Here is a 10,177-nt window from a genome sequence, read left to right as displayed (position 1 = left end):
ACAAACCACCATGAGCAGATGTGTGCACCATGTTGTCCCCGCAATCCTCAGATGCATGTCCCACCACTTCATCAGACCCACCCAGCAGCATCTGCAGCAGAAGGCAATGGAGGATTTCTATAGAATTGACAGATTCCCACGCACTGAAATGTGATAACTTTCCAAAAATATAATAAATAAGTCCCAATAAAGTGAATCATACACAAATATAGTATGTGCACAAAAAGCCGTGCTAAATATATAAATTATGTAAAAAAAAATATATATAAAAATATAGAAAATGGATTAAAGTGCTTCAATAAAAATTACTTCAAAAGTGCACAGTGCTCCAAAAAACAAAGTCCAATAATAAAAAAGTGCTTGATTGAATATTCCCCCAAGGTGCAAATAGGCTTGAAGAAACGATGCTGCATTCACCGCACGATCACTCAGTGTAGTTGTGCAGACAGAGCTCCAAAGAAAGTAATCCTAGCCTCTCACCTTAAACAAGGCTTAGATAAGCCTGTAATGATACCAAAACCCAGCAGATTCCACTGCAGATCTGTAACTCCAAGTCAGCTCTGTTGTTCCACACGTTAGGCTGCAAGTCTCCCAGATTCTGACCAGATCAAGGTAGAATCCCCATAGTGTAGTAGATCAACACAATTTAATAGTAAAAAATATAGCACTTACATTTAAAATCACTTCAAACAGCATGCGAGTAGGAAAGGCAATACAAGCACAGATCAAAGATGTCTCCGCTCTCGGCCGCGAGCGGAGATGACGTCACCGACGGATCTCCTCCTTCTTGACGCGTTGCGTGGCTGATTCGACGCCACTTAGTCATAGGATCTTGTCCGGTGCTTGTTTTTTTTTTGTTTTTTTTATGTTTATTTATACTTGGCAAGAAACTGGTCCACATGAACCATAACATGAACATTACAGTGATTGCACCTTCAAGAAAATTAATACATAGGAGGACAACATGTCGGGGACGTTATCTGTCACCAAAAAAGGAGTAGGCATACCAGGGTGAATCCCTTCAACGCCTCATCTCCTCGTCCTCAGTAACACGACCCTCGTACAACTGTTGTCGAGAGTCCAGAGCTGATGAGGAGCAATATGTCAATAAGGAACAGTGGGCACAGTTCCTCCCGTTTTCCGTTTTCTAAGTGCCAGTTAGTAGAGAGAGAAGAATAAAGTAGAGTGTAGGTGCCGCATAGAGAGCGGCTAGAGGAGGGCAGGAAAGAGTTGTGTAGCAGAGAAGTGGTGAAAGAGGGGGGGTAGGGGGGGAGAGTCACGCGTATGGAATTCACGAGCCCGGGCAGAAACCGGGCTTTGGTGGTCCACTCCAGGAGGTCTTTCTGGTAGTCTGTCTCTCGACTCCAGCGGTGACAGTTTCCGGCCACCACCGTCTAGGGGTTATCTCTGAGGGCCTGGCCCTCCGCCGAGTACTTAAAAAAGTTCCATAACTTCCACGTCTGAGAGTACAGTTCGGTCCTGTCTTGTTTTGTCAGAATCAGGTCTTCCATTGTGTTAATGTCGTCCACCTTCTGTAGCCACATGGCTACCGTCGGTGGGTTTGGGGACCGCCAGCAGAGCGGTATTCATGCCTTTGCTGCGTCTAGAAGGTGGCGAACAACCGATTTCTTGTATATTCGCGCTGGGGTGTCGTTTGCGTGTAGGAGAAAATATGCTGGGTTATTCAGGACTGTACGATCCGAGAACATTTGCGTTATGCGCCTGATTTCCCCCCAGTATGTCTGTAGGCGTGGGCACGACCAGAATATATGGAGCAGGGTGCCCCTGTCTGCCTGACACCAACAGAGGTCCGACAGCGACGGGAATAGTCGGTGTAGTAGGTCCGGGGTCCTGTACCATCTCGTCAGTAACTTAAAGTTAGTCTCCTGTATTTTTGCACAGATCGACGACCTGTGTGTGAATCGGAGTATGTGTCGTGTCTGAGCGGGCGTGAAATGACATTCCAGATCCCTTTCCCATTTACCTAGGCTCGGAATCTGGTAGTCTTCCAGCGGTGTGATCAAAATTGTGTGCATCATCGACAGGGCATGTGGCAACGGCTCCGACTCCATACACACCTCCTCCAGAGACGTAAGGGTACGTCCGGCTCCAGAGGGCGGTGCAAGTGTTCGCAAGAAATGGCTCAGCTGACTGGTTCTCAGAAAATCTAGCCCATACTGGCCCGACAGGTCCATCAGCTCGTCCGCCGTTCTCCACCGACCAGCGTCGCCAAAATGTGAAGCCTGGAACAGACCCGAGTCCCGTAGTGCACAGAATTTGGCATCTGTAAGGCCCGGTGTAAAAGACGGGTTGCCCATAATCGGGCGCAAGGGAGAGGCAGTTGACGACAGGCGAAACCGCGAAAGCTGCCTTTTGCAGACCGAAATGGTGTTACTAATCAGGGAGTGATTATTCACATCTTTTGGTCTCATGGTTTGGCACCAAGGGGCGGTCCGCAACAGTACGTCGCATTGCGCCTGCTTCATTTGTGGCCACAGCTTAGTCTGTCCATGGCGGCACCAGTCCACCAATCGATTCAGCTGCGCCGCATAGTAGTACATCCTCACATTGGGTGCCGCAAGGCCTCCGCAGTTTTTAGGCAAGGAGAGTATCGATCTACTGAGTCAAGGGTGTTTGCCCGCCCACAGGAATGTCCCGAACATAGATTGGACTCGCCCGAAATAAACAGCCGGGATACGTATGGGGAGGGTCTGTAGAAGGTATGTGAATTTGGGTAACACGATCATCTTAAGGATACTGCATCTCCCGAACTACGAGTGCAGACCCGTGGTCCACTGATCCAGCAGTTTCTGAACCGTTTGAAGCAATGGAGGGAAGTTGAGCTTGAAGACATCAGAAATTTTTGGCGGTATACGGGTCCCGAGATACGTCAGGGCTGTACTCGTCCACTTCAGATAAAAATTTTGTTTAAGGGCCTGCAATCGTGTCTGGGGGACCCCCACTCCCATCGCTTCGGATTTGGTCATATTAATTTTCAGGTTAGAGATCTCACCGTATGAGTCAAATTCCCTCATAAGATTCGGCAATGAGGTCGATGGGTTTGTCAGGGTGAACATCATGTCGTCCGCGTAGGCCGAGACTTTGTGTTGACAGTTACCTATAGTCACCCCCGTGATGTCGGGATTCAGTCTGACATGTCGCAGGAAAGGCTCAAGAGTCAAGGCGAAGAGCAAGGGCGACAGCGGGCATCCCTGCCTGGTCCCGTTGGAGATCGGGAATGGGGCCGACGTCGTACCATTCGCCCTCACCCTGGCCGACGGGCCCGTGTAAGCTGCCGTTATCCAGCCCATCATCTGCCGTCCAAGTCCTATGTGTCTGAGAGTTTCAAACATAAATCGCCAGTCCACTCGGTCGAACGCCTTCTTGGCGTCCGTCCCGACAAAGACTGCGGGCGTCTTGGTAGCGCTGGTGACATGTAGGAGATTCAGGACTCTGGTCGTGTTATCTCTAGCCTCCCTGGTCGGCACGAAGCCCACCTGGTCAGGGTGTATCAGGTCCGGGAGGTGTCTTTGGATTCGCGTGGCAATAATTTTGGTGAAAAGCTTAATATCTGAATTTAGTAGCGATATGGGGCGGTAGCTACCGCATTGACCCGGGTCCTTCCCCTCTTTGTGTATCACTGCTATCTGAGCCTGTAAGGTGGAGGAGTAAAAATTCCCTCCTGTGCCTAGAGTATTAAACAGGTGTAACAGTCGGTCTCCCAAAGATGGGAATAGGGTCCTGTAATAAGGGGTAGTGAGACCGTCCGGGCCCGGGGCCTTACCAGGTTTGGTGGATTTCAGGACTGCCTGGAGTTCTATCATAGTGATTGGTTCGTCTAGCAACTCCACCACCTCAGGTTTAAGCGTCGGCATCTGGGAGTCGGAAATGTAGGTCGAGGATCGATCTATGGCCAGGGTTGGGGGGGTGGGAGGGAGATTATACAAGTCCTGGTAGAAGTCTTTAAATTCGTTGGAGATTTGTTGAGGGACGGATACTTTACCTCCTACTCGTGTGGTAATGTGCGGGATGTACGACGCAGATTTCTGTGAGTGTAGCGATCGGGCTAGCATCTTCCCGCACTTGTTGCCCGACTCATAGACTGTTCACCTACAGATTTGCATCGCCGCCTTGGCCTTGTGTCGCAATAGGTCTGTAATTTGCCTGCGGGTGGTATTCAGATCGGAGGTTATCTGCGCTGTTTGAGTCTGTTTGTGCTGGGCCTCAAGGGACTGCAGCTTCAGAAGCAGCGAGTTAAGCTGCTCAGTCCTCTGCTTTTTCAGCCGCAAACCGTGCTTAATAAGGATTCCCCTTACTACTGCCTTGTGGGCTTCCCATACCACCCCTGGATCACTGTCCGCGGTGGAGTTTGTGTTAAAGTAGTGTCCCAGCTCTCTCACTACCTCTGTTATAGTGTCCTTGTCCTGCAGCAGGCCCTCGTTAAGTCTCCACGGTTGTCTCCGGTCAGTCAGGGCGTCTGTCAGGCCATAGATTAACAGTATCGGTGCGTGGTCTGACCATGTAACCGAGCCGATCGAGGTTTTTTTTAACCGCCGCCAGATGTCGATGAGGGATCAAGAACAGGTCTATCCTTGAATAGGATTGATGGGGTGTCGAGAAGGTGTAATCCTTCTCGCCCGGGTGTAGTAGTCGCCAAGCATCTACCAGTTGGTGAGTGTGGAGCGTCGCGTGTACTCGTTTACGAAGGTCTGCCGAGATGGTGGATCGTCCAGTGGAGGTGTCCTCCAGGGGGATCAGGGGGATATTAAAATCTCCCCCAACTACCAGTTGGCCTTCCATGAAGCGCGTCAGTTGGGCCAGCTGTCTCGTGAGAAATCTGTCTTGTCGGTCGTTAGGGGCATAGAGATTCGCAATGGTCACTTGTGTCTGTCCTATGTGGCCCTTCAGAAACAGTGAGCGGCCCTCCGGGTCCGTTCTCACCCCACCAAGGACCCACGGGACCCTGGCCGAGATGAGGACGGACACCCCCCTAGACTTTGCCTCCCTGTATTGAGAGTGGTAGACTGTAGGATAGAACCTTTTCCTTAGTACGGGAAGGTTGTTGTCCCTAAAATGCGTCTCCTGGAGTAGGACCACGTCCGCCCTCATCCGGCGCATGTCATGAAGGAGCATTCTCCTTTTTTCTGGGATATTCAATCCCTTGGCATTCAGTGACACCACTGTTAGCGTATCCATACTTGCGACTCGGGGTATGGGAGGTCAGGGGAGGGGGGGGGGGTAGGGGTGAGGTTAGGGGTTTTACAGGTATGATAAGTCGGAAGGTAAAGAGAGTAGGCAGAAAAGGATCTGCAGTAAAAAGACAGTTTAGGATAGGCGTTTAAATTAGGAGGCCAGCACCAGGGTGTGCGGCAAGGATAAGAAGATCTAAATGAGCTCAAACGGCTATAGCACTCGCCAGTCTCAGACTGGGATTCGAGTGTAGGCCTAAGTGGGTAGGTGGATAGACAGGCCCAGCAAGGCGAGCTCCCGGACCCTATCCCCCCGGCCAGCTACAATGATGGTAACAATGCAAGGCAATACAATCTATTCAACATGTCATTCAGTAAGTACATTACAAGAAGGACCTAGCTAGGCATAACAACATTTAACCTGGAACTACATTAACATGAGAGTAAGCGGGAAACAGTAACACTATCCCCCAATAACTGGAGGAAACAGCCCCCACACATAACTAGGTTAACGTCCAGGACAGCAGCAATCATGGGCCAGTCCAGCAACCCATCCCCCCCTAGTATTGTGCTATGCACATTGGATCCCCCCCTCTGATGGAACCCAACATTTAATGGCCAAATAATCCACCAATTGCATTAACTCCAGGCCCCCATGTCCCATTGTTTTCCCCCGGGATGTTATCGACCGGGTTATTTGGACACAGTCGAAATCCTCCGACATCAGGGGTCCGCTGGTAACTCAGGTGACGACTTAGGGTTCCGGAGGTCTCCAAAGCAGTGTGGGGTGTTCGGCATCGGCAGGCCTCCTTGCCTATGGTACAGTGTCATGCACCGCCGGTTGGTTAGGGACAGTTTAGGTAACCATCCCCCTCCCCCCACCCCCAGCGGGGGGCCCCACAGAACATCACCTTATCGCAGCAGGGTGTCTACTCCAACGTGGCCAGGCGGCGATCGGGGTACTGGGCTATATCAGGCCCTCTGAGGGTACCTTCCAGGGCGCCAAGCGGGAAGTAGTGCCTTAACGGCGTCACCGCTCCCCATACTGACGGGTAACGTCTCCATGCCCTAGGCTGAAGGCTCCGCGTTGCTGAGAGGGGTAGAACAGAGCTGCCAGGTCAAATTGCCATCCCCCTCCTCCCACCCCCGGGGATGAATAGTTGGTACCAGGCCCTAATAGGGATGAGGCCCTGCCCATGGGAACTACACTGCCCCTACCCCTAGTGCGCGTGGTGTACTCGTGGGGGGGAGAGCTCACCAGGGTCATAAGTGGGTCTCCCGGTCTTAATGTGAGGAATCATCTCAGAAATATGGGACAGGGCTGCGTGGCAGGTCATAAAGTCAGGGGGGGTAGAACAGAGGACGGGTAGTGGACTGCGGCCCAAGGCCTACTCACTGTTCAGTCGTGCTGTCCTCCTCCTAAAGGGGCTCTCTGTCTCCCCCTTCCCTGTCGTTGCTGGCGCGGTGGATATGGGGCTCCAGCGTTAGAGGGGCCCGATCTCCCGACCGGTCGAGGCAGGATCTGAAGCCAGTCCGGCACTGGTATCTGGTCCGTCTCCAGGAATTGGAAGAGGCCGGGGAGGTCCGCCGGTGTCTGCAGGGTGTAGGCCCGGCTTTCCTTGCGGAAGGTAGCTGACAGAGGGTATCCCCATCTGTACGTGTAGCCATGCTCCTTAGCTAGTTCTAGTACGGGCTTCAGCATCGCTCTGCGGCGCAGCGTCGCCCTAGATAGGTCAGGCAGTATTTTGACCTGGGCTCCCTCCACTTCAATTGCACCGTGTTCCCAGGCCATGCGGAGGATACGTTCCTTCTGTGCGTACCGCAGCAGTCTGCATACCACATCGCGGGGTCTGTCTTGGTCCGGGTTTCTAGGGCCTAAGGCCCTGTGGGCGCGGTCCACCTCTACCTCCTCCGCCGGCTCCCCCAAGATCTCCCGAAACAGGCCCTGCAACTTCCCGTCCAGGGCCTCCGCTCCCACCGTCTCCGGCACGCCGCGGATCCGCAAGTTATTGCGGCGACTCCTGTCCTCCACATCCTCCAGGTGGAGCTGCAGGGCGATCGCCGTGTCCCGGTGCTGGTCCCTCGCCCGTTCTAGGCCCGAGACCCTCCGCTCCAGCTCCGCTAGCGATGTCTCGCCAGATGACACTGTCGGTGAGAGTGGACACCTCCGCGCGGACCTCTTGGAAGTCACGTCGGTGCGTCTCCTCCAGCCGCAGTATGAGGGCCTCTATGTCCGATCGCGTGGGTAGGGCCTGCAGGAGGGCGCGGATGTCCTGTTCTGCCGTCGGACCACCCATGTATGGAAGTGGAGGAGGATAGCCACAGTGGGAAGGAGAGGAACATGTATGGGTGTGGAGGAGGATGGCTACAGTGGGAAGGAGAGGAACATGTATGGAAGTGGAGGAGGATAGCCACAGTGGGAAGGAGAGGAACATGTATGGGTGTGGAGGAGGATGGCCACAGTGGGAAGGAGAGGAACATGTATGGAAGTGGAGGAGAATGGCCACAGTGGGAAGGAGAGGAACATGTATGGAAGTGGAGGAGAATGGCCACAGTGGGAAGTTGTAACAGCACTGGTGAACGGAGTGAACCACAACTGCGGTTAGCAAAGATTTCAATGCGCTTCCTTATGTGACAACTCAGTATTGGGCCCCAGGTGTCACTCCTCACAACAGGAGTTTGGAGGATCTATACATCATCTCTCTGTCACATAAAGAAAGGCGTTGAGCTACTAAAGATGGAGGCATTACAACATGCGACCAGAGCTTAGCGTTTAAAAATATAGTTCAAGGTCAATATTCCAATACACCTCTGTAACGGCTACCCAAGTTGTGTGAGGGTCTCAGCCGTTGGAGACGTCCTTTTCCCTGGCAAGCTGCGATATGCAGGTACCGCCGGTATATCCCATCGAACGCCCTTCCAAGAAACGAGACGGACTACGTTTGCAGAGTCAAGCAGGACTGACTTTTAATGCCACATTTTTCTTCCTTATATCTGGTTACAAACTGTACAGAAACAAATGACACCCCCCCCCCACCCAGGGGGCCTTCAATACACACACTTTGAAAGAATGACCTTCCCTTGAGCCAATCAGCCGCTAGCCGTTTCGGCTCCTCAACTTAGCTTGATCAGACAATAGAATTCAATTAACCTTTAAAACAATTATCACTCACACATAATCCCCATCAGCATACACCTCACAGGGGGCTGTTACCTCCACAAAAGAGTTCATTAGCTATGCGAAGGGAACATTAGCATTCAGCAGTGAAAGAGACTTGTCCAATTAACCCTTTGAGCTCAGAATACAATGTGGTACATCCAATTGTGACAAGCCATGCAGTTCCTTGTAGTCCTTCCTGCATGAAGATTATCGATGTCCCGGCAGCATGCATATGTCCGTTACAACCTCTATATGTAAGTGATTTTCAGTAAAGGACCCCAGGCGTCACTCCTCATGAACAGGAGTTTGGGGGTTCTCTACATCATATCACTTTGAGCATGTAGGGATGTATTTGGCCACTAAGGGAGATGCTATGAAATAGCATCAACCCCTAGCATAGAAAAGTTAGAGCGAACATGTTCAAACAATTAGGACAAGGCACGAGTTATCGTAACAAGTAGAAGTTGTGTATGAGAGCAATATAGCTAAGGTAATTGTAGTTACATGCATGAGGTAAATATTGCAGACGTAATAGTAGTTGCATGAAGCTCAGGTAGTTATAGTTGCATATATGAGATAAATATTGCTCTAGTAATTTGAGGGTAGCTGACCCTTTGAGGTACTCCTCAGCAAACAGTCCTTAGCACAGCAGTATCTCCCAAATAGTATGTTGATATCCACACGGCACATTTAATAACACAATTATATTAGATGGAAAACTAGCAGTAGATCTTCTTATAGGACTACAAGTGATACAATGGCTACTTATCCGTTTGTAGGCTTCTATGCAGGATATAGAGTATCCATGGTGTAAGGTGTTCAGCAAAGGCCTCAAGGTTGTCCCCAGCAATGCTCTGTCATAGTAGGTGCCTTAGCACCAAAGTAGTAGTTGTTTCCTGGAGCGGTGTTGCAGTATAGGAAGAAAAGGCAGCGGTATGTTTAGCGTGGCCGAGCTACGGCTGACAATAATAGAACAGGGATTTAGTGTAAGGTCAATGCCTTTATAGGCATGTAACCAGCTGTAGTGCATTGCACTGAATTTTGAAAGAAGACGCCGTTCGCTGCGGCGCACTTCCGCGTTCCACAGTGGAACGCACAGGGTGCTGCGCGTCGCCGTAATGCGTTCCAGTGCGGAACGCATTACAAGGAAGTAACAGCTGCTCAGAGCCCCTGTTACATAAGTAAAGAAACATGTACGGATGTTGAGAAGGATGGCCACAGTTGGAAGGAGAGGAACATGTATGGGTGTGGAGGAGGATGGCCACAGTGGAGAGGAGAGTAACATGTGTGGAAGTGAAGGAGGGTGGCCCCCGGTGGGGAGGAGAGGAACATGTATGGAAGTGAAGGAGGATGGCCACAGTCGGGAGGAGAGGAACATGCATGGAAGCGGAGGAGGATGGCCATGGTCGGGAGGAAAGGAACGTGTATTGAAGCAGAGGGGGATGGCCACGGTCGGGAGGAGAGGAACATGTATTGAAGCAGAGGGGGATGGCCACGGTCGGGAGGAGAGGAACATTTATGGAAGCGGAGGAGGATGGCCACAGTGGGGAGTAAAGTAACATGCGTGGAAGCGGAGGAGGATGGCCACAATGGGGAGGAGAGGAACGTGTATGGAAGTGGAGGAGGATGGCCACAGTGGGAAAGAGAGGAACATGTATGGAAGTGGAGGAGGATGGCCACAGTGGGAAAGAGAGGAACAAGTATGGAAGTGGAGGAGGATGTGAAAATAGAAAATAGAGGGCGCTACGCCCATACAAATATTTGTATAGTGCCGTGAACCAATCCAATAGGATTGGCAATTAATTAACAATCCCTGGTAAATAATTCA

Source organism: Rana temporaria, chromosome 1 (assembly GCF_905171775.1).
Source record: "Rana temporaria chromosome 1, aRanTem1.1, whole genome shotgun sequence".
NCBI classification, from domain to species: Eukaryota; Metazoa; Chordata; class Amphibia; order Anura; family Ranidae; genus Rana; species Rana temporaria.
The sequence above is the reverse complement of the archived record's forward strand: the minus strand, read 5'-3'. Positions refer to the sequence as shown.